The following is a 26348-nucleotide window of genomic DNA, read 5'->3' as shown; positions in this document are numbered from 1 at the left end:
CTACTATATTGAGAATACCAGTTCCTTACTCAATTTATACCTTTACAAAGATCGTATGGAAGATACCAGAAGGAAATTTGGCTTTTATTGTTCTTTGTTGGAAAAACATCCACTTTGTTTCTCCTACACATGAAAATCATATTATGCTAGTTTCTGCCATGCAAGACAATATCTGTTGTCAGCTTCTATCATTTCTGCAAGTCAAGGAACCATTTCTTTGCAGTGCAGTGGAGTATACACTGTGTCCTTAATGATAGCAGTTTTGGAAAAATTGTAGTCAGTCATGTTTCAGGGATTGATTAATTAATTTGTTCAGCATTTATTTATAAATGTGCTTGGATTTTTGATACTTTGTAAACTCAGCATATCTAAAACTGAACTCCTCGTTTTTTCTTTCCCCCAAGCCTATTTTAATCTATCTGCAGACTTCCCTATTTCACTTGATAGCTTTATCCTTCTAGTTTTTCAGGCTGCCTTCAAGTTATTCTTGACTCCTCTCTTTGATATCCAATATCCAATCCTTTAGAAAATCTAACCAGTACCACTTTCAGATATATACTTAATTTAATCACTTCTCTGTTTCCAGTCTGGACCTACCACTCTTTGTTTATCTATTCATATTGATAGACACTTAGGTTGCTTCTATCTTTTGGTAATTTTGAATAATGCTACTGTGAAAATTGGTGTAAAAATATGTTTAAGTCCCTGCTTTCAATTCTTTGGGAAATATACCTCTTAGCACTGCCTTTGCTTCATCTTGTAAGTTTGGGTATGCATTGTTTTCATTTTCCTCAAGATATTTCCTTATTTATTTATTTAACCCATTGGTTGTTTAATTTCCCACATATTTGTGAATTTTCCGTTTCTCCCTCTGTTATTCTAACTTTGTTCCGTTTTGATGAAAAAAGATGCATTGTATGATTTCAGTATTTTTGAATTATTGATACTTTTTTGTGAAGTAAGATATGGTCTGTCCTGGAGAATGTACACTAGAGACAAATGTGTATTCTGCTGCTGTTGGGTAGAGAGGTAAGTGTTTTATTTATATCTGTTGGTTGTGATTGGTTTATAGTTATATTCAAGGCTTTTCTTTCCTTATTGATCTTGTGTCTAGATGTTTTATCCATTATTGAAAGCGCTATATTGATGTGTCCTATCGTTAATATAGAATTGCATTTCTCCCCTCAAAACAATATTTTTCATGTATTCATATTTATATATGCACTGCCATTGGGTGCATATATATTTATTATTTTTATGTCTTGTCGAATTCAGCCCTTTATGAGTATAGAGTGACCTTCTTTGTCCTTATAATAGTTTTTTTATTTAAAGTCTACTTTATCTGCTATTAGTATAATTACCCCAGGTCTCTTTGGTTACTATTTACATGGTATATATTTTTTCCATCCTTTTGCTTTCATCCTACTTGTGTCTATGAATTTAAGGTGAGTCTCTTGTAAACAGCATATAGTCATGCTTTTTTATCCATTCTGTCAATCTCTTGTTTTGACAGGAGAATTTAACTCATTTACATTTAAAGTAACTTGATAATGTAGGGCTTTCTTTTGCTATTTTGCCGTTTGACCTATTTTTGATCCTCAGTTTTTCCATTAATGCCTGCTTTCATATTTACTTGATTTTTTTGTAGAGTCCCTTTTGAGACCCTTCTCATTTCCTTCTGTATATATTTTCTTTCTGAAAATGGTGCTATCATGGGGCCAAAATTTAACATCCTGAGTCTATAACTATCTCATTTGATTTGATACCAACTTATCAAATCAAGTTAAGTTGAACTTAACTTCAATAGCATACACAAACTATGTCTTTTTTTTTGTATGGGCAGGCACCGGGAATCGAACCCGGGTCCTCTGGCATGGCAGGCAAGCATCCTTGCCTGCTGAGCCATTGTGGCCCGCCCCAAACTATGTTTATATACTCCTCACCCCCTCATCTTTTTGTTGTGCTTATTGCAAATTATCTTTATACATTGTATGTCCCAAACCATAGAGTTATCATACTTTATTCAGTTGCATTTTAAAACCTGTTAGAAGTTAAAAGTGGAATTATAGATAAAAAATACAGTTGTATTTAAAGTGACGCATATAGCTACCTTTTATGAAGATATTATTATTTTTTTAATGCTTCTTTGAACCACTGTTTAGTGTCCTTTGTGTCTTAAGACATAGAGTTTATTCTGCTTTCTTCAGGACAGGTCTAGTGATCCACACTGGGAATGCAGGGTGGCTCCACAGCTCCACAGTGTACCAGATGGTGCATGGGGGAGGGCCTAGCAAGGGTGCCACAGGTTGCAATAACGTAAGGCTTCTCTTACGGTTTTTAAGGCTGTGTTTTCTTGATTCAGCCTCATCCAGTTATTACAACCCTTTTACTGTTTTCTGGAGTTTTAAGAAAGATGACTCTGCTGATTTTTGCTGGTTCAGAAATTCTCTGGGGTTAGGCACCTATGCTGCCATCTAGTTCAACTTTAAATCTCTCCTGCTTTTTACTACAACCATCGTCCTTTGCTTGGATTATTGCAGTAGGCTCTTAACTTGTCTCATTCTGTTTCTACCCTTGCTGCCTATATTATATTTTCATCATAGCAGCCTAATTCTTTTAAAAATAAATCAGATGATAACATTCTTAGTTAAAAAATAAATAAAATATAAAAATCGTCAAGGAAGGAATGCCATTTGCTGATGAAACTAAAAAAAAAAAAGAAAACCAATGGAAAAATAATTAGAAATAAGAACATTTATAAGGTGGGTGATAACAGAATTAATGATTTTTCTATATAAAATGAACCTTGAATTATAAATTAAGAGCTATATAAATAGAATTCCACTGCATATCAAGAGATAAGTACACTATGACCAAGTGGAGTCCATTCCAGAATGAAAGAATAGTTCAGAATTTGGGAATTCATTAATATAATTTACCACGCTCCCCTACTTTTTTTTTTTTTTTTTTTTTTTTTACCCAGAAGGTTTTTGTTGTTTGCAGCAAGTTTGTGCTGCCTGAGGCTATGAGGTATTTATCTGCCTCAGGAGGAGAGGGCCCTGCCACTGAGAGTTTCCTACCCTGATAAGCATCTGGGGCTGCTTATTCCTTGTTTCCAGATATAAAATATGGTCAGGTCTTTTCATTAGACCTAACGTCTGCCCCTGGTTGTGGAATGGAAACAGGCTGAAACATCACACAAGAGAAGAGGTGGCAGGGGTTAGGCAAGGACTGAGTAGCCACTGGGAGGTGACTGTGCGAATTATCCTTCAGGCATATCTATTATGTCAAAACAAAATAAGAGAAAAGTGGATTTCAGATCTCATGGTTTTAAAACATGGTTTTAAGGGACAGTAAAGCATGGATTATTTTGTCAAATAAAATAGTGATGATAAAGCATTGGATCAACTATGCTCTCCTAAAAGAATATAATATATACAATCATTATGTGGCTAACTACAGTATTTTAAACTCACAGGAAAGCAACTATCATAAAAATTACAAAATTTAAAATAGCATATCTCATTACAGTGTTTTCTGCACATGCACAAAAATGAAAGTGAAAATGATACTGCACCCAAAGTTAGATTTCACGTCTCATTTAGTAGACAAGCAGGGAAAGCCATTTACCAATGGTGCATTAATTAAACTGTTTTATTGTAGCAGCTGCTGAAATTTATGTCCACTGGAAACAAATTTATTTAAGAGTATTAGAATTTTGTTGAAAGTAGTTGCTTTAACAAAGGACATTCAGAGTCGCATCTATAGTCACTTTAAAAAGAACATCATAATTTTATGTGGGTTTCCCTGGCTCTTGATGATTCAACAGATGTTACTGACACTGTTCTCTTCTTAATTCAAGGAGTCAGTGCTGAGTTTGAAGTGACTAAAGAATTAGCCTCCATGAAATCTTTGTGGAAAAACTGCAGGCAACAATATTTTCAAAGATGAGAAAACACTAATTCAATATAACCTGAAGTGGAATTTAAAATGTTTTACAACTGATGGTGTTTAAAACAAACAAACAAACATACAAACAAAAAAACAGTGTGAACAGAAAAAGGGTTTGTTGGGCAAATTTACAGTTTGTAAGAATGTGAAGTTTTAAAAGCCTATAGTTATATCTATCAGCTGGTATTTTGTGAAAAGTATTTGAATGTACTGTATTACCGAACAAGAAGTATCATTGGTAAACTTCATTTGCTTTCATGAAGAAACAGTTCTATCAGTTTGTGTCAGTAGTTTAGGCTGAATATTTGACTTTTCCTACCACCCGTCAGTTTGAAATACGTGAAATCTCATTATAGATCTGGGATAGCAGATAAACATTTGCAGTCAATTTTGATGATAAAGAATGCAAACATGGAACACTAATTAAGGAAAATGTGCCTCCCCCTCATCTTTTACTCTGTTGCTATATTTTGAATTTTGTTAGTGTATCTTTTTGTGGAAATTTGTTTTTTCACTTGATGTACAAGTACCTCTGTAATACCTGTGGTTTTGTCTCTTGACCTGCAAAGTCTAAAATATTTCCTACCTGGTCCTTTACAGAAAAAGCTTGATGACCCCTTCCCTGAGTGAATTATAGTATGTCAAATTAACGACCAGTTATGCATTGGGTTGATTGTCCTTCATTCTCATTTAGAAAAGACTGAAAATGTTCAAATTTGGAAAAGTTTATTGTCTCCTTATTGTAATTTTTTCCTTATTGTAATTTTTTAAGTGTTGATAGAGCGATTCACCTATGAATTGTATCAGTAGAGTATATCCTGTAGCATATATTCTGCAACATGGTTCTCCTGAATTACATTGAAATTCAAGGTTTGCAAGTTTTACCTGTGTTTGTTTTGTTTTGTTTCCAAATTGACTGATAATGTTTACTGTAAATGATCTTTTGAAATCTGGTATGTATTGGAAAGAATTTATTGTACTGAATCTACGTTGGTTTTTATTTTAAAAAATATGCATGTATGAATATTGTATGGTCAGTAAGTTGATAGACAGTTTTATTTTGAAGTCTGTTGTTAAATATAAGTTTTAGAATCTTATTAGCATGTCTTGTTATATTCAATATTACATGATTTGACAAATTATCTTTTACCAAACAGACTTTTGTATTAATACGAACTTAATGCATAAGAAAAATGTGTCTTCAGTTGTTTGACTTTTGTGGCTTTCTATAAATTAAAGTTGTTTAATCTATAAAACAGTCTTCTGAGAGTTTATTATTATCCCATGAGAATTTACAGCTTGGGAAATATCTTTTAAAAAAGAGTATTTATTTGTTCATAAGTCATGAAACATAATCATGAAACAATCACCTGTGAACAAACGCATCACCCAGTATTCTTCAGTTAGCAATTATAGAAGGATTATTAATGGTTAATTTTCTGGTTGCTGATATCTCAGTAAAAACATTATATTCTCATTATTTTATAATTAAGACTTGAATCTTAATCTTTATTTTTAGTTTTCTTTAATGGCACAATTTAGTCTCTTGCCACTTTACTTCCAAATTATAATTCCTTGTCCTTTCCTTCACCTAAATCTGTTTCTATTCCATGGGATTGAAAACACACTTGCAGTTTTAGAGCAGATTTATTATGTTCCAGGCTGTTCTTTAATATGGAGCTCTTAAGAATGAATATCTTAAGATATTCCCCATGTGTTTTAAACTCATATGGTCTTGTGGTTTTCTTTATTACAATTTCATTTAGTATTTGGAAGAGGAAAGAAAACATCTCAATATCTAAACACTTTTCATTTTTTTAAATATCTTTTGCTGCAAATAAATATATAAGAAAAAACTATACTGATATACTTTCAAAATTCTTAGTTTTTAATGAAAATTTTACTAACAGTAATGTAAAAATAGTGTAATGTAAAAATATTTAGATACTTTGAATCTATATTGCTTTATGGTGTGTTTTGTTTTGCTGTAATTTTTGTTTAATGGGTTGCTTTGTAGGTTTAGTTTTTCATTACTTAGTGCAGTAGGGATTGAGAATGGTTTCAGGAAGCATTTTCCAAAAGTTTTGAAAGTTTGCATTTTAAAATTTAAAGATGTCAGCCATCTAGTTCTGTTTTTGAAAAGAGACTAATTAAAAATTCTCTGCAAAATTCACAGGGAAGTTATTCTTCCATAGTTATAAATATAGTTGGTAACATTTATTGAGTGCTTATTATGGTCAAAGTGCTGGCATATCTTCCCAACAGAGTAGTGGTGTTTTGTGTTAATTGAAAGGAAGATAATGAATAGTAAATGAAATGAAAAAATGAAATACTGCCCTCCATGACACACCACACAGGTTCCCATCCTGAGCTTTTGTAGTGCGAGCAAATAGAAGCACATTATCTGTTCTCAATTGTCTTGAAAATATTTTGTTTTGTTTCCTCTTTCCAGTTAACATCGTATCTATGTGTTAACCTTAAATTTATATCTTATTGTTAAATTTCTCTCTAATAAGAATATTGAACATTCTTATTTTTCTGAATTCTTATGCCTTTGTTTTCTACAAAGATATGTGATAGATATCAGGAGCTCAGGGAAACCTAAATTATGTCAAATTCTTAAAAAATACTTCAGGAGATCCTAATTTTGTTAGAATTTGTACAAGTTGGTAGTTTCTTAAAAATCTAACGTTCTTAAAAATCCAACAACAGCAGCAGCAAGAGTTCTGAATTAATCCTTCCATAGTTAGTTCATCCATTCATCACCTTTTTGAGTGTGTATACCTAGTGTCTGCCAAGAATTCTGCTTAAATATTGTGGAATGCAAAAAAAAAAAAATGATACAGTCTTTAATACCTCGTCTTACAAATAAAGAAACCTAATCTCAGAGAACTTAAGTTACTTGCTCCATATATTAGAATTAGATGACCACAGAATTAAAGCCAGGTCTGATAGCAGACCTTTTGCTTTTAACCATTAAGGATTAAATGCTGCCTGCCCTGATGATTTGCAATATCAAATCACATCTTCAATGTTATATGTCTTTGGTAGGGAATTTAACAGTGTTAGATATTTCTTCTGGAAATACCACTCTCTTCTTCCTCTTTTTCTGTCAGGTGAGTGTTCCTTTCCTTCTTTGCCACTGCCTTCTACTCTTAAATATTGGTATAAACCCCACTCCTATCCCTGCCACTAATTCCATCCTCTTCATTCTTCAGTCATGTTTATTCTGTTTATCTTTGGGTTTATCCCTGTTTGAATTTTGATGAGCTTCTTGAATCTGTAGGATTATACCTTTAATCAAACTGGGGAAGTTTTCTGCTATTAATTTTTTCAAAAATTTTTCTGCAGTGCACTTTTTCTCTTCTTTTGGCACTTAAGTGACACAAATATTTGATATTTTAAGATTAACCCATACATCCCTGAGTCTGTTTTCATTTTCATCTTCAATCATTTTTTCACTTTGTTCTTCAGATTGGAAAGTTTTTATTGATCTGTCTTCAAGTTTACTGACTGTTGACGCTGCTCTAGTTTGCTATTGACTCCATCCAGGGAGTTTTTAAATTTCATTTTTTGGGAAATTTTCAGTTCTAAATTTTCTATTTGTTCTTATTTATAGCTTCTGTTTCTTTGCTGAGAGTTTAAATTTTTCCAGATGATTTACAAACCCTGAGTGTTGCAGTTCCTTTTTGTCTTCTTTTCTGTTCTCTTAGTCACAGAGCTGGGGCGTTGTTTTCCCAGCTGTATACTTTTTGTTACTGTACCCATTCTGGCACTAGACATTAGGCAGACACAGAAAAAAGCTGAGAGATTTTGCCCCATCCTTTAGGACTATAGCTTCTTTGATTGGAAGGGTACTTAGATAGGAAAAAAATTTAGGGACGAAAGAAAAACAGGGGCTATCTCATCACTTTCTCTGAAATTTAAGTGACCCCTTTCCTACCCCTTAGACCATAACGCCTGAGCTTCAGATGTTAGGTCAAACGTTCTTTGTACTTAATGCCCATTTCCTGTTTTCTTGCTTTATTGAATTGCAGCTAGGAAATAAAGGAGGGAAATAATGGTAATGATTATTGATTTGATAATACTTCCACTTTTGATCTTTGCCAATCTGCCTCTTACTATTCAGAATTCTCAAATTGCTGCTTCATGCATTCTGTCCAGCATTTTAGCTGCATTTAGTGGAGATGCAGAGTGAAGTGTGCTTTCAGTTTGCTTCTAGTTTGTCTCTGTTCCTAGAGCTTGACCCTCTAGGACTTTAATTTCAAGCCAGTGGGTCTCAAAGATGAGACAGACATCAGTTCTGAAACACAGCATCAGAACAAATAATGCCCCTAGAGGTTTCCAGATTAATTCTTTATCCTTCTGCCCTACCCAGCCTCAAAATTTGGCAGTATCTCAAGGGAGAAACTGACCTTTTGTTTTAGGCCCACAGTTTCCAATTTTTATCATTTTAGCCCTATGTAATTGTTAAAATCCCTGCTGGTTTTCCCATTGCACCTCTCTCCTCCATTCCAGTCTAAGCCCAAAGCCTGAATTTCACCTTCTAGATGTAACTAGAATAGATATGCGCCTTCCTTCATCCCCCAGGGGAAAAGCATGTGTGGGTCTTTAGTTTTAATTTTCCACTACTAGGACTTTGATTTCTTGCCTACAGTGTTTTCAGGTCCTTTTCTCCTGGCCTGTCATTGTTTTGTAAGCATAGCCAGAGTAGAACTTTCTGCTTTTCAGAGAATTTTGTTAACCTCATTAGCTTACCATTCAATTGCAGGATTTGGCAGTTGTTTTATGGGATAGACCAGCTTTGTATTTGGGGCCCTAAAGTGTTAAATTTTAAATATATCCCCGTGCTACTGCTCAGAGCTTTGCTGATTTCATTTTCCTTTAGTAGCCCTCTGGCCAAGCCCATAATCTTCAGCTTCTGGTTTATTCCCAGAATTTGCAAATGTAGCCATGTAGGAAAAACAGCTGCCAGTTCAGATCTGACCCTTTAACAGTTCTCACCTCTTTGAAAATTTATCCATTTGGTCGTTGCTTCTATAGCTCATTGGTACTTTTGACAGTAATGATTTACTACTTATTTGTTTTTTTTAGTTGTCAGTGTGAATGTTGTCTGAATTTGGAGTTCCATGTTAGGTTTTGATAAGGGATTTAAGGGTTTGTTTTTGATCAGTGTTATTTTTCAGGTTTGGTAGGGAGAAATGATATATTATTGTTTGAATATTTTCTCTCTGTGCTTTTAAATATGTGTCTAGAACTTTTCTAAGATCAAAGAAACTCAAGCCCATTACAAAGTATGGACTCTGCAATAGAAATAATAGCTGTAAGGAAACCAATAAAGGAAATATATATAGCTTTTGCTTTGGAATTGTCTATGGACACCTGGATGACACTCTACATTTCCCAAGACTATCATCTCATTTTGAGCACCACTATTCTGAGATACTGCTCTTTTCTTTAGTTAAGGCTGTTCCTGTATGGTTTAAAAATAAATACCAAACAGTTATACTTGTCAATGAAAATTTTAAGTTGAATTTTTATATTAGGAACCTAATATATTGTGCATATAAATGTAGTAATAATTCATTTTATTTTAATCATCTATACTTACATATGGAATACTTTTCAGTAGTACATTTGGTTATCTCAGTGCAAAAAAACTTCAATTGTTTTCAAAGTTAGAAATGAAAATAGTGAAATATTTAACATTTTTAGAATGTTGAATAAGGGCTTATCTAAGCAAACATGCTTAAAACTCCTTTCTTATCAAAGAAAATAAATTTAGAGATTGGAGAAATACCTTTAAATTACAATCCTGATGAACTGATAGTTTAACCTTATTTTTGAATGATTGTTACTTTTCCCATCTTTTAAAAATATGCTTAAATATAAACACATGTGGAAAATGTTCTTTTGGCTTTTATCAAACTGACATTTAAGTGAATTTTTTTCAGCTTCATTAAACATTTGTGGTAAGAGATTTCAAAGCTTTGAATCTTGCAATTTGCCTATGGATTTTTCCCCCTTGCATTATTCTATTAACATTTGGTCTTAATAAGTATAACCTGTTTAGAATTACTGATTTTTTTTTGTTGTTGTTGTTCATTATTTGTTTAGATGAGGCATTTGGGAAAGAACTTCATTACAAATTCTACTTGTTAGCTAGGAATGCTTTCTTAAGAAAGTTGTATTTTTTGAGTTTTATTGTAAAGATTTTAATTATGTATATTATCTCTCATTTCTCCCACCATAATGAAATGTTCAAAATTGTCTTTTGTTTTTATACTGTAGTGATGTTAGCACGATGTCAATACTAGTTTTCTAACGCTTGCTGAGCTTGCTCTTTGCCCTGCCCCGCCCCCTCAGATTGGGAGAAAAGAGTGACTTTAGTTTCTTTAAGAGTTGAAAGCAGTTGCCCTTAGATATAACTAGTAATTGTGAGGTAGGGTTTTGTGAACACTTTTCTGTTCATAATTCTTATATGTTATTCATAAATACTTTTTTCATACAGCAATGACTAGTGCTAAGTTATAGGTTATAACCGTGATATCTTCTTTATTTCAAGTAGTATTTGTTCATATCAGATAATTAGAAAAATTACCGATTAAAAATTGAAGAGCTACAGTTATTCTTTAATTTCTTCTCTCTTTTTTATTTTCCTTAACACTTCTCTTTACTTTTTTTTATTTTTTGGCTTTTTATGGTATTATCTTCTTGGTATATCCAAAAATAATTAAGCAACAACTACCTTTAATTAAAAAAGCAATTGTCACAAGGTGTTTTATTTAAAATATTTTCATATGATTTTAATGTATTCTTAATTATTTAGTGGATCTACCAGTCCTTAATTTGCAGTAGTTGTGAGAAATTGATCAAAACTCATTTAAACTGGGTTTGGAGAGTAATAAATCTGACTGTCCTCATCCTTCCTTGAACTATAAGATTAACAAGGGGCACAAATAGAGTGACACATGATCTGTACCTTTAGAATTGCTAAGAGATAGAACATACCAAGAATTCAAATTGCCTGTAAGTAAAGGAACAAACATCATGCGCCAACAGAGCTCTTATTATTTGTATAAGTCTGTACATTTGGAGAAGAGGGTAGGGGGAAGGCTTCAAAGACTGGAAAATGAGGAGAGGGGCATGGAAAAGGTAGATCAACAACAGACATCTCTCCTGAAAAGAAAAAACCAAACACAGGTGTCCCACACCTGGGTCAGGGTCAGGCGGGGCCCTCTTTCCAGTGCACCATCCCCAGTCTGTTCCAGTTAGTCTCCTGTTTTTGTTTTGCCCCCAAAGCCAGGGATTTCACTGTGGGGAAGAATGGAGATAGATCATGGAAAGGAAGAGTATAACACATGGGATAAGAAAATGGTATTTTATTGGAATTGGAGCTATCCATGTGAATGGATGATTTCAAATGATTTCATATGTATGACATTCATCTTCTTAGGAAGTTCCTGCTGAGGTATTATAAGTGAAGGAGGTGCATGACATGCAGCCTATTCTTAATAAATCAGAAAAACTATTTATCTGTATATTGATAAAGCAAACAAGAAACCATATGCAAAATGTTAAAAATTGGTGAATCTTGGTAATGGGTGTACATATGTTCTCTAATATTCCTGTAAACTTACTGTAAGTTGGAAACCATTTCAAAATCAAAATTTTAAAAACAAGTCATTAAACCTCTAAATTTGTGTCTTCATTAAGAATGTTAGGATACTTATATTAATCTTACCTATTCTGAATTTCAAATGTACTTCATGTTTGTCTTTGCATGTCCATGTCTGTTTATCTGTATGAATAGAAAAGTAGATAGTTATATATATATTTTTGGAACTTTCTAGATTGGTTTCCTAGGCAGTTGTTCCAGTTTGAGACTGTTGGTGTATCCCAGAAAAGCTATGTTCTTTAATTCTCATCTAGTATTGCTGGGTAGGAGCTTCTTTATTGTTTCTGTGGAGATGTGACCCACCCAGTTCTACCTGTAACTTTTGATTAGATAGTTTCCGTGGAGATGTGTTTCTACCCATTCAAGGTGGGGTTGCTTACTGGAGCTTTTTAGGAGGAAACCATTTTGTAAAAAGTTTGGAGCCAAAAGAGCCATACAGCCAGAGACATTTGGAGGAGCAGAAGGAAAACAACCCTGGGGAAGCCTTATGAAATGAGGAGAGAAAGCTAGCAGATGTTACCATCTGCCCTCCCAGCTGAGAGAGAAACCCTGAACTTCATCAGCCCTTTCTTTGGAGTACTTCATCAGCCCTTTCTTTGGAGTTAAAGTATCTTTCTCTGGATGCTCTAATTTGGATATTTTCATGGCCTAAGAACTATAACCTTGCAACTTAATTTATTTCCTTTTTAAAAGCTGTCCAGTTCAGGTATACTGTATTCCAGCAGCTTACAAACTAAAACAGAAGTATTTTCTCCTTCCTTCCCTCTTTCTTTCATAAATCAGGTCAACATAGTATATTGACATATAATTTACATACAGTAAAATTCACCCTTTTTATGAGTACAGTTTTTTGAGTATGACAAGCATATAGAGTTGTGTAACCATTACCCAAATGGAATGTGGCAGTTGTCCCCAAAACTCATACTCCTTTGTAGTTTTACTCCTCTTACATTCAGCTCCTGGTAAGGAATGATCTGATTTTTCTCCTTATAGTTTTGCTTTTCCAGAATGTCATAAATGGAATCATATAGTATGCAGTCTTTTATAGTTTGGCTTCTTTCATGTAGTATAAAGCTCTTGAGATTCATCTTTGTTGTTGAAAGTATTAATTTCTTTTTATTGCCTAATAGTATTCCACTGTATAGATATACCAGTTTATTTATCCTTTCAGTAATTGATGGACATTTGAATTGTTTCAAGTATTTGGAGATTATAAATAATGCTGCTATAAATATTTGTGTAACTAATTTGTATGGTATATGTATATTTCGTATTGTAAGAAATTGCCAAGTGGTTTTCCAAAGGGGTGTACATTCAGCAATGTGTTAAAATTTCAGTTACTCTGCATTTTAATTAGCATTTGGTATTGTCAATTGTATTTTTTTTTTTAAGAAACCATCCTAATGCCTGTAACTCCTGGCAGTTTTCATTTGTATTTCCCTAATGGGGCAAATGATATTTAACATTTATGTATTTGCCATCTGTATCTCTTCTTTTATAAATTTTTTATTAATCTTTTGCTCCATTTTTTTCTTGGATTATTTCTTTTCTCAATGAGTTGTAAGAGTTCTTTATGGATATAGTATATTCTTTTCAAAGTTGGTATTTAGAGTAAATGTGGTAGAAATAATGGTACAATATAAATATGTTTTTGGAATAGTTGATCAGTCATATTTAAGTTAGAAATTGTAGACAATGCTTAGTACCAGAAATGAGAGTGCTGTTAACCTGACATATTATTCAGACTGGGCGCTGGCTGCCAGATTTGTCAAGAAGTAATTTTACTTAGTTTACTTAGTTACTTTTTTTTCTTCCAGGAATGTCACTTAGTTCTTTTAGAAATGCTATAAAATAAGTTAATGTTTCTAAATTTTTCTGGTGAATTTCTCTCATGTTTATATAATTTTAGCATTTGTCTTGCTCATTTACATCATTGCTTGCTTAATCTAGTTAGGATTCTAAAAGATATTTTTGGAAACCATTTATCATCCTCAAAACTGGGTAAAAATAGGACATCAAAATGCCCTAGATTTAAATTTTTTTATTTGAACATTACAAATTGAGTAGACCATACTTGAGATCCTTAGATTATAGGGGGGTAGAACTTTCTTTTTCATTCAGAGCCTTATGCATAGATCACAGTGAGTGGAATTAAGAGTTCTCTGTTTTCTATAAGGAATATACATAGTTATATGTTCTAGTTTGCTAGCTGCCAGAATGCAACACACCAGAGATGGATTGGCTTTTAATAAAAGGGGATTTATTTTGTTAGTTCTTCAGAGGAAAGGCAGGTAACTTTCATCTGAGGTTCTTTCTTACGTGGGAAGGCTCAGGGTAATCTCTGCTGGCCTTCTCTCCAGGCCTCTGGGTTCCCGCAACTTTCCCCAGGGTGATTTCTTTCTGCATCTCCAAAGGCCTGGACTGAGCTGCGAGGGCTGAGATGAGGTATGCCCAGCTGCTTGGGCTGTGCTACATTGCGCTCTCTCATTTAAGCACCAGTCAATTAAGTCAAACGTCATTCATTGCAGCAGGCACGCCTTCTAGTCAACTGCAGATGTGAATCAGCAACAGATGAGGTTCGTGTAAACTGTTGGCTTATGTCCAGAGCAACAGAACGAGGTGCCTTCACCTGGCCAAGTTGACAACTGAATCTAACTACCACATTATTTTAGTATCTTCTGACAAATACTATTCTCCTTAGTCTTCACACACCTCATATTCCTTACTTTTGTGTTCTTGCTATTTTTTATTCCTGAGAGGTAAAATTTCTAAGCTGAACAGCCATATCTCACGGCACATATTGTGTTATTTTATGGTTGTGTTTCTGCTGTTCTCCAATCTCTTAAAATCCATTGAGAAGTCATTTACTCTGTTTTTCAGTCTAACTTTGTAATGTGGAAATTGGTTGAAAATCTTATGAAGACCAGTATACTTTAATGGCAATCAGCAGAATGTAGCCATTCTTTCTTTAGAATAGCGTTGCTTTCATTAAATCGTTTACCTTGCCTATGTTTACTTTGGTCATTTAGTCACTGCCTAGCTGTTCCATAACTAGAAGTTCTTTACTTATGCCTATGCTCTACAAGTGTTCTTTCTTTGTCAAGATAAAAAATGTATTATATTCAGTAGCATGCTTATAATCAGTGTTATTTTCATTTTTGCCTAAAGTCAGCGCTATTTTGTTTTGGTGGACTTCAAGTTTCTATATTCAGTCATTTTCGTATTATTCTGAGGTAGTAGTATATCTTAAGAGATTTGGTATTAAACCAGTGTTCTAGTTTGCTAGCTGCCAGAATGCAATATACCAGAAACAGAATGGCTTTTAAAAAGGAAAATTTAATAAGTTGCTAGTTTACAGTTCTAAGGCCGAGAAAATGTCCCTGTTAAAACAAGTCTACAGAAATGTCCAATCAAAGGCATCCATCCAGGGAAAGATACCTCGGTTCAAGAAGGCCGATGAAGTTCAGGGTTTCTCTCTCAAGTGAGAAGGCAAATGGGGAACACAGTGAGGGCTTCTCTCTCAGCTGGAAGGGCACATGGCGAACATGGAGTCATCTGCTAGCTTTTCTCTCCTGGCTTCCGGTTTCATAAAGCTCCCTGGGAGGCACTTTCTTCTTCATCTCCAAAGGTCACTGGCTTGTGGACTCTCTGCTTTGTGGTGCTGCAGCATTCTCTGCTCTCTCCGAATCTCCTTCATTCTCCAAAATGTTTCCTCTTTTATAGTACTCAAGAAATGTCTCAAGACCCACCCAAATGGGTGGAGATATGTCGTCACCTAATCCATCTTAACAACCACTCTTGATTAAATCACATGTCCAGGGAGATGATCTGATTACAGTTTCAAACATACAGTATTGAATAGGGCATTATTCTGCCTTTATGAAATGGGATTTAGATTAAAACATGACTTTTCTAGGGGACATACTTCCTTTCAAACAAGCACAACCAGTATCAAATGATTGATACTCAGTCACAGCTTTGCCTAACACATAGTCTGAAAGTTTTTCTACTGCTTTGTACTATTAGTTTTCTTCTCAAAAGCCAAGGAGATATGTAGATTGCTAACACATGATTTTTCAGGGCTTATCAGTTGTTTATAAAATATTTCATAATATGTGATCTGAAAGTGGAAAAGCCTTACTTAGAATTTAAATTATCCTATACATTGTCTGAACAAGTATTAAAACTTCATTAAAAGTATTTTATTGATTTTTTTCTTTTTCATAAGGTTACTCTCAAGAAATTCTGAATTATGTTCCAATGTCATTAGTTTTTATGTAAAACTTCCTTTTAATCAAAATGCTTTCATTGTAAAATTAATATAAGCACATGGCCAATTGTACAAAATGTAAAAAAGAAGAAAGATCATCGTATCAAAAATGCTGTGCATGTTAACATATTTCCTTCTGGTAATTTTCAATTAACATTTTAAAGAATATTTTGATATTTTCATTGACTTATAAGGACTTTCCTTTATCATGTTTTAGTTTTCATAACCACAAAATGTTGTGTCTTGCATTTTGTGTTCTCTCAACTCTATCTTAATTTTTTTCCCTTATTTTTCAATGTCGTTTTCACACATTTGTTTAATTTACTTAGTCATACTATTTTGTTCATATTGTCATAAGCTGTCATAATTTCTTCCTGGAATAGTACAGCATATAAATAATTGATCATTTGAATAGTGTTATATTCCTTCCAATGATAATTACCATAATTTACTTAATCATTCCTTTGTTGGATATTTGTTTTCAGTTTTCCTTTATTTATTATGATAGGAGACGTACTTTTGACATATAGCAATTTGTTGCAATTTGGATTACTTCCCTAAAGAGGAGTTTTATGATAACAAAATAAAAACATTTTTTTGATTTGATACACGTTGCCAAATTACTTTCCAAAAGCGTTCTGTCACTAATACTGTATAGTAGTTATGTTAGCTTTTTAAAAAACAGCTCTACCAATGTTTTTAGTATTTAAACACTCAACTTAATGTGCAGAAATCTGTTTGCATGTATTTGATTACTAGTAAGAGAGGTTGATTACTTTTTGACTTTTTGTGTACTTTTTTTGTTGTTGTTTGTTGTTGATTTGTCCATTTATCCGAGCCTTAATAGTTTTTAAGGTCATACAAGCTGTATACTCTACCACCTTTGTTTATGAAAACAGGTTGCTTATGGGAAAATGGATCAGGTACTCTCAATTCTGTCAGCTTTTTTATTGAATTGTTTGATAAACCCAGACTTGTATAAAATACCAAAATTGCTGTACTTCGTCCTGGAGAAAAGTTATGTAAAGGTAATAGGTAGAAATTTCCTATAAAATGTAAAGATGTCATGAACACTTTCATCCCTAAACAACTTAAGATTAACAGTTAAGATTTTTAAACATACTTCAGTATTTCCCTGGAAAGTTATAATCACAGGTTTACTCTTATTTCTTTCATTAGAGATGCATGGTTTTTCATCATTTTCTGGCATTTTCCAGTGATTACATTGAGGATATTCACATGGACAAGGTAGTCCATTGATAGATAAAGAAAGTTTTCTGTCAGCTGGAAAAATATACAGAGAAAAGCAAAATAGGCCTTATATGCCCACTCCATGCAAGAGATTAAAGGGAACAAATTTGCCTCATCACATTCCCTTAAGTGAAATGTTTCTTGATCAGTTAGTCAACTACTTAGCAGATCCCTTAGTCTTCATAATTTTTCTTCTCCTTGGTGTTTCCTTTCCTAACACCATCCATCTGCTCATCCAGACTAGAAACCTCAGAATTGTCTTCCTCTTCCACATCTCTCACTTCCTCTGTCTTTACCTTCAGGAAAGATTAAGTTTGGTCACTCCTTTCTATCCCTTAGCTCAGCATCTCATACTCTTTGGTATGGACTGTTCTAATGGCAGGTGATCCTCTTCTCTCTTTTAAGAGTTTTAAGGACATAGTAAAAAATATGTCTGCCTTTCACATTATTATGATACAGTTTTTATTCAGTCATAGTTGCCTATTGAATAATGTCTAATTTTTTTTAATGTTAGTTACCTATCCTATGCATTTTTTACTTTTTTTTATATTAAACTATATTTTAGTCTGTGTTTTAGTTTGTTTCCCTGGATGTGCTACATTTTTTTGTTTTACCCTCAGCTCTGAATATTTTTTCTTCCCTTACCTGTCAAATTATAGTTCAAATGTTAAACTTTCCCCATCCCTTTCATTCAGGATCACTTCTCTGCTCTGTGTTTTGTTCTATGCATAGCTTTTTTAAAATAGTTGAGTGGAAAACTGCCATTTTTTTATTCCATTATAAAATGAAGTTGATTTAAAATTTTTTATTATTACAGAACAAGTTTTTATGCAGAAAAAGCAAATGTATAGAAGTTTCGTAATTGTTCCTAATTTGGAGATGACTGTGTTAACACCTTGGTTGAACTCTTCTAGATCCTTTTATACACATGTATATTGGGTAATTTTGTTGATAGAAAAAAATTATGCCTATTCTTTGAAAACAGTATTTCTAAATGCAAATATATGGAAAATATATATCAATTGGTATAAGTATATAATTTTAAAAATAATTTAGCTCTTTAATAGAAGCAATGCATGTACACAGTGAAAACAAATCAAAGTGAAAAATTAAGCACCTTTCTCCAAGACTTCCAGGTTTGGAAAATGGACCTACCCTGCCACTCATTGGGATTTGTTAGGCCCAAATTTGGTACAAGAAATGTTTTCTCATCTTCACCACTTTATTTTTTTATTCACCACTGCTATTTATCCCTTGCCCATGTGATACTGGGGGTCCAAATATCTGCAAGAAACAGAAAAAAAACAAAATTGCTATTATTCTCAAATGAGGATTATGTATGTAGGGCAAAAGCATAGATGAGTCATTGGAATTAGTGATTTTGGCAACTTGGCTGGATTTAAAAAAAAAAGTGGTGAAATATATTTCTGAATTCCATTTACAAAAAATAAAATTTAAACAAATATCATTTGCAATATTAAAATATAGGAATTATGAAGTAGTGACTAATAAAAGATGTGTAGAAATTTATGCCAAAAATTATGAAAGTCTATTGACAGGTGTTAAAGAACAAACAAAATTAATGTACTGTACTATATACTTTGTTAATGTATTGAATGATTTAATTTTGCTTTTCCTTGTATAGATGTATAGAATTGGTCTGTTCCCGGTGACAATCCCAACGTGTTGTTTTTGTAATTTGACAGCTGGTTGTAAATTTATATGGAGATGCAAAGAACTAAGGACAGCAAAAGCACTATTGAAGAAGAACAGGGGATGACACTTGCCTTGTTGTTAAGACTTATAAGGCAATTCATTAAGATACGGTTTGTGCAGGAATAGACATACAGCTCAGTGGAGCAGAACAGAGTCAAGCTTATATATGCATGTGTGTGTGTGTGTATAAGCTTATGCACACACACACACACACATATATAAATTTATTGTATGATAGTGGGACTTGTAAAGCACTCCCTTATTTTTTTTCTTAACTTAGTGGTAGTTACACAGGTACTCACTTTATAATTTGTTTTAAAATTGCCTGTATATTTAACATACCCTTGAAATTAAAACAAAAACTGCAAACGACATAAAAACACCTTCCCTTTATTCCTTGGAGATTTAAGCAATATTATCAGTTAAGGTTTTTAGTTTATGTTATAAAACTAAATAATGTAGGTATGCCTCCATTTCTTGAATTAACAAATTTACACATTGCCTCTTTTTTTTTTATTAATTAAAAAAAGAATTAACAAAACAATTAGAAGTCATTCCAATCTACATGTACAATCAGTAATTCTTAATAACATCACATAGTTGCATATTCATCATTTCTTAGTACATTTGCATCGATTTAGAAAAAGAAATAGAAAGACAACAGAATAAGAATTAAAACAATAATAGAAAGAAAAAAAAACAAAAACAAAAACAAAAAAAACCTATACCTCACATGCAGCTTCATTCAGTATTTTAACATAATTGCATTACAATTGGGTAGTATTGTGCTGTCCATTTCTGAGTTTTTATATCCAGTCCCGTTGTACAGTCTGTATCCCTTCAGCTCCAATTATCCCTTATCTTTTTTTTTTTTTTAATTAACGGAAAAAAAGAAATTAACCCAACATTTAGAGATCATACCATTCTACATATGCAATCATTAATTCTTAACATCATCACATAGATGCATGATCATCATTTCTTAGTACATATGCATTGGTTTAGAAGAACTAGCAAGATAACCGAAAAAGATATAGAATGTTAATATAGAGAAAAAAATAAAAGTAATAATAGTAAAATCAAAACAAAACAAAACAAAAACCTATAGCTCAAATGCAGCTTCATTCAGTGTTTTAACATGATTACTTTACGATTAGGTATTATTGTGCTGTCCATTTTTGAGTTTTTGTATCTAGTCCTGTTACACCGTCTGTATCCCTTCAACTCCAATTGGCCATTATCTTACCCTGTTTCTACCTCCTGCTGGACTCTGTTACCAATGACATATTCCAAATTTATTCTTGAATGTCTGTTCACATCAGTGGGACCATACAGTATTTGTCCTTTAGTTTTTGGCTAGACTCACTCAGCATAATGTTCTCTAGGTCCATCCATGTTATTACATGCTTCATAAGTTTATCCTGTCTTAAAGCTGCATAGTATTCCATCGTATGTATATACCACAGTTTGTTTAGCCACTCTTCTGTTGATGGAGATTTCGGCTGTTTCCATCTCTTTGCAATTGTAAATAACGCTGCTATAAACGTTGGTGTGCAAATGTCCGTTTGTGTCTTTGCCCTTAAGTCCTTTGAGTATATTCCCAGCAATGGTATTGCTGGGTCGTATGGCAATTCTATATTCAGCTTTTTGAGGAACCGCCAAACTGCCTTCCACAGTGGTTGCACCATTTGACATTCCCACCAACAGTGGATAAGTGTGCCTCTTTCTCCGCATCCTCTCCAGCACTTGTCATTTTCTGTTTTGTTGATAATGGCCATTCTGGTGGGTGTGAGATGATATCTCATTGTGGTTTTGATTTGCATTTCTCTAATGGCCAGGGACATTGAGCATCTCTTCATGTGCCTCTTGGCCATTTGTATTTCCTCTTCTGATAGGTGTCTGTTTAAGTCTTTTTCCCATTTTGTAATTGGGTTGGCTGTCTTTTTGTTGTTGAGGTGAACAATCTCTTCATAAATTCTGGATACTAGACCTTTATCTGATATATCATTTCCAAATATTGTCTCCCATTGTGAAGGCTGTCTTTCTACTTTCTTGATGAAGTTCTTTGATGCACAAAAGTGTTTAATTTTGAGGAGTTCCCATTTATTTATTTCCTTCTTCAGTGCTCTTGCTTTAGGTTTAAGGTCCATAAAACCGCCTCCAGTTGTAAGATCCATAAGATATCTCCCAACATTTTCCTCTATCTGTTTTGTGGTCTTAGACCTAATGTTTAGATCTTTGATCCATTTTGAGTTAACTTTTGTATAGGGTGTGAGAGATGGGTCTTCTTTCATTCTTTTGCATATGGATATCCAGTTCTCTAGGCACCATTTATTGAAGAGACTGCTCTGTCCCAGGTGAGTTGGCTTGACTGCCTTATCAAAGATCAAATGTCCATAGATGAGAGGGTCTATACCTGAGCACTCTATTCGATTCCATTGGTCGATATATCTATCTTTATGCCAATACCATGCTGTTTTGACCACTGTGGCTTCATAATATGCCTTAAAGTCAGGCAGCGCGAGACCTCCAGCTTCGTTTTTTTTCCTCAAGATGCTTTTAGCAATTCGGGGCACCCTGCCCTTCCAGATAAATTTGCTTATTGGTTTTTCTATTTCTGAAAAATAAGTTGTTGGGATTTTGATTGGTATTGCATTGAATCTGTAAATCAATTTAGGTAGGATTGACATCTTAACAATATTTAGTCTTCCAATCCATGAACACGGTATGCCCTTCCATCTATTTAGGTCTTCTGTGATTTCTTTTAGCAGTTTTTTGTAGTTTTCTTTATATAGGTTTTTTGTCTCTTTTGTTAAATTTATTCCTAGGTATTTTATTCTTTTAGTTGCAATTGTAAATGGGATTCGTTTCTTGATTTCCCCCTCAGTTTGTTCATTACTAGTGTATAGAAATGCTACAGATTTTTGAATGTTGATCTTGTAACCTGCTACTTTGCTGTACTCATTTATTAGCTCTAGTAGTTTTGTTGTGGATTTTTCAGGGTTTTCGACGTATAGTATCATATCGCCTGCAAACAGTGATAGTTTTACTTCTTCCTTTCCAATTTTGATGCCTTGTATTTCTTTTTCTTGTCTAATTGCTCTGGCTAGAACCTCCAACACAATGTTGAATAATAGTGGTGATAGTGGACATCCTTGTCTTGTTCCTGATCTTAGGGGGAAAGTTTTCAATTTTTCCCCATTGAGGATGATATTAGCTGTGGGTTTTTCATATATTCCCTCTATCATTTTAAGGAAGTTCCCTTGTATTCCTATCTTTTGAAGTGTTTTCAACAGGAAAGGATGTTGAATCTTGTCAGATGCCTTCTCTGCATCAATTGAGATGATCATGTGATTTTTCTGCTTTGATTTGTTGATATGGTGTATTACATGAATTGATTTTCTTATGTTGAACCATCCTTGCATACCTGGGATGAATCCTACTTGGTCATGATGTATAATTCTTTTAATGTGTTGTTGGATACGATTTGCTAGAATTTTATTGAGGATTTTTGCATCTGTATTCATTAGAGAGATTGGTCTGTAGTTTTCTTTTTTTGTAATATCTTTGCCTGGTTTTGGTATGAGGGTGATGTTGGCTTCATAGAATGAATTAGGCAGTTTTCCCTCCACTTCGATTTTTTTGAAGAGTTTGAGGAGAATTGGTACTAATTCTTTCTGGAACGTTTGGTAGAATTCACATGTGAAGCCATCTGGTCCTGGACTTTTCTTTTTAGGAAGCTTTTGAATGACTAATTCAATTTCTTTACTTGTGATTGGTTTGTTGAGGTCATCTATGTCTTCTTGAGTCAAAGTTGGTTGTTCATGTCTTTCCAGGAACCCGTCCATTTCATCTAAATTGTTGTATTTATTAGCGTAAAGTTGTTCATAGTATCCTGTTATTACCTCCTTTATTTCTGTGAGGTCAGCGGTTATGTCTCCTCTTCCATTTCTGATCTTATTTATTTGCATCCTCTCTCTTCTTCTTTTTGTCAATCTTGATAGGGGCCCATCAATCTTATTGATTTTCTCATAGAACCAACTTCTGGTCTTATTGATTTTCTCTATTGTTTTCATGTTTTCAATTTCATTTATTTCTGCTCTGATCTTTGTTATTTCTTTCCTTTTGCTTGCTTTGGGATTCGTTTGCTGTTCTTTCTCCAGTTCTTCCAATTGAACAGTTAATTCCTGCATTTTTGCCTTTTCTTCTTTTCTGATATAGGCATTTAGGGCAATAAATTTCCCTCTTAGCACTGCCTTTGCTGCATCCCATAAGTTTTGATATGTTGTGTTTTCATTTTCATTCGCCTCGAGGTATTTACTAATTTCTCTTGCAATTTCTTCTTTGACCCACTCGTTGTTTAAGAGTGTGTTGTTGAGCCTCCAGGTATTTGTGAATTTTCTGGCATTCCGCCTGTTATTGATTTCCAACTTCATTCCTTTATGATCCGAGAAAGTGTTGTGTATGATTTCAATCTTTTTAAATTTGTTAAGACTTGCTTTGTGACCCAGCATATGGTCTATGTTTGAGAATGATCCATGAGCACTTGAGAAAAAGGTGTATCCTGCTGTTGTGGAATGTAATGTCCTATAAATGTCTGTTAAGTCTAGCTCCTTTATAGTAATATTCAGATTCTCTATTTCTTTATTGATCCTCTGACTAGATGTTCTGTCCATTGATGAGAGTGGGAAATTGAAGTCTCCAACTATTATGGTATTTGTGTCTATTTCCCTTTTCAGTGTTTGCAGTGTATTCCTCATGTATTTTGGGGCATTCTGGTTCGGTGCATAAATATTTATGATTGTTCTGTCTTCTTGTTTAATTGTTCCTTTTATTAGTATATAGTGTCCTTCTTTGTCTCTTTTAACTGTTTTACATTTGAAGTCTAACTTGTTGGATATTAGTATAGCCACTCCTGCTATTTTCTGGTTGTTATTTGCATGAAATATCTTTTCCCAACCTTTCACTTTCAACCTATGTTTATCTTTGGGTCTAAGATGTGTTTCCTGTAGACAGCATATAGAAGGATCCTGTTTTTTAATCCATTCTGCCAATCTATGTCTTTTGATTGGGGAATTCAGTCCATTAACATTTAGTGTTATTACTGTTTGGATAATATTTTCCTCTACCATTTTGCCTTTTGTATTATATATATCATATCTGATTTTCCTTCTTTCTACACTCTTCTCCATACCTCTCTCTTCTGTCTTTTCGGTTCTCACTCTAGTGCTCCCTTTAGTATTTCTTGCAGAGCTGGTCTCTTGGTCACAAATTCTCTCAGTGACTTTTTGTCTGAGAATGTTTTAATTTCTCCCTCCTTTTTGAAGGACAATTTTGCTGGATATAGGAGTCTTGGTTGGCAGTTTTTCTCTTTTAGTAATTTAAATATATCATCCCACTGTCTTCTAGCCTCCATGGTTTCTGCTGAGAAATCTACACATAGTCTTATTGGGTTTCCCTTGTATGTGATGGATTGTTTTTCTCTTGCTGCTTTCAAGATCCTCTCTTTCTCTTTGACCTCTGACATTCTAACTAGTAAGTGTCTTGGAGAACGCCTATTTGGGCCTAATCTCTTTGCGGTGTGCTGCACTTCTTGGATCTGTAATTTTAGGTCTTTCATAAGAGTTGGGAAATTTTCAGTGAAAATTTCTTCCATTAGTTTTTCTCCTCCTTTTCCCTTCTCTTCTCCTTCTGGGACACCCACAACACGTATATTTGTGCGGTTCATATTGTCCTTGAGTTCCCTGATACCCTGTTCAAATTTTTCCATTCTTTTCCCTATAGTTTCTGTTTCTTTTTGGAATTCAGATGTTCCATCCTCCAAATCACTAATTCTATCTTCTGTCTCTTTGAATCTATCATTGTAGGTATCCATTGTTTTTTCTATCTTTTCTACTTTGTCCTTCACTTCCATAAGTTCTGTGATTTGTTTTTTCAATTTTTCTATTTCTTCTTTATGTTCAGCCCATGTCTTCTTCATGTCCCCCCTTAATATATCGATTTCGTTTTTGAAGAGGTTTTCCATTTCTGTTCGTATATTTAGCATTAGTTGTCTCAGCTCCTGTATCTCATTTGAACTATTGGTTTGTTCCTTTGACTGGGCCATATTTTCAATTATTTGAGCGTGATCCGTTATCTTCTGTTGGCGTCTGCGCATTTAGACAGATTTCCCTGGGTATTGGATCCAAAAGTTTGGCAGATTTTTCTGTGAAATCTCTGGGTTCTGTTTTTCTTATCCTGCCCAGTAGGTGGCGCTCGTGGCACCCGTTTGTCTGCGGGTCCCACCAGTAAAAGGTGCTGTGGGACCTTAAACTTTGGAAAACTCTCGCCGTCCGGGGGGTTCGCTAGCCGAAGCGGCTTGAGCCGGCCCGGGGTCCGAACACAGGGAGGGTTGCTGGTCGCCGCAGCCCGGGAAAGAGCCCGCCCGAATTTCCTAGTCGGCCCTGGGCGACCAGCGTGGTGGGAGGGCGCCAGCGGCAGCGGCCCGCCCGAGAGAGTGCACGTTCCCCAGGAGTCACGGGTTTGGAAGGGGCCTCCCCCACCCGTCACCGTTCTCCGCGGCCTGGGGCTTTCCGATCCAATTCTGTCAGTTGGTCCGGGGGGCTGCGCGTGGTGTGGGCACCAGCCGCCTTGGTTTCAGGGGACCGCCTCTCCAATTCTCCCAGCCGGCCCGGGAAGGGGGAAGGGAGTAACTCCGGCCGCTTCCCGCCCCGCGCGCCTCGGCGTTCTCACCCGAGCTGCTTCTCTCAGCCAGCCAGCCGTTCCAGGATGGGGTACGCTGTCTTTTTTATCTCTGTTGTGGCTTTGGGCGCTTTCTGTATCGTTTCTACTCCCCTAGTAGCTGTCCTGGGGAAGAAACTAAGATCCGCGCGTCTTACTAAGCCGCCATCTTCCAGGAAGTCCCCCTGAGGCCTACTCTTGTTAAACTTACTACACATTGCCTCTTAATCTTTGAAAATGAAAGGTTTAGTTGCAGAGCAAGTTGTTCCACGGTGCCTTGTTAGGTACACAGGGGACAGGCTCAGGCACAACAAAGATTTTCAGCAAATGATGACATCGCACAAGGAGTTCAAAAGAGCAGAGGAAGAGGTCCTGTCCCCTGGGGAGACCCACTGCTCAGGTGGGTAGATGGTGGTCCCTTATGCCCCACTTAGTGTTGGAGGTGAGGGATCCTGTGCTTGCCTTTGTACTGGGTTTTTATACATCCTGGGGGAAGGAGCCTTGCCACTAAGCCAAAAGCATTTATCAGCTACTTTGTGTGGAGTTCCAGCTCTGGCAAGCAGCTAAGGCTGCTTGTGTTCAAGGTACAGTCAGGCTGTTTCAAATCTTGGTAGTTCGTTTTTTATGGTTGAGGCCTTACGTCTTCCTGAGGCTGTGAAATGAAAATTGTGATGGTTAGAAACTTCATATATACTTTGTGGAAATCATCTTATTAAATATGTTGCTTAAAATGGTTTTGCAATGACTTCAGAAACAAGCCTG

The 26348-nt window shown here is 34.8% G+C and overlaps 1 protein-coding gene across 4 annotated transcripts in view; it reads left to right on the top strand.

Annotated features, from left to right (window-relative positions):
* Nucleotides 1–26348, top strand: part of ADK (adenosine kinase) — a 626273-nt gene that overhangs the window by 167076 nt on the left and 432849 nt on the right. The gene's annotated exons all lie outside the window — the stretch shown is intronic.

This window comes from Tamandua tetradactyla, chromosome 13 (genome assembly GCF_023851605.1).
Source record: "Tamandua tetradactyla isolate mTamTet1 chromosome 13, mTamTet1.pri, whole genome shotgun sequence".
Taxonomy (NCBI): Eukaryota; Metazoa; Chordata; class Mammalia; order Pilosa; family Myrmecophagidae; genus Tamandua; species Tamandua tetradactyla.
This window is presented reverse-complemented; position numbering and strand designations above follow the sequence as displayed.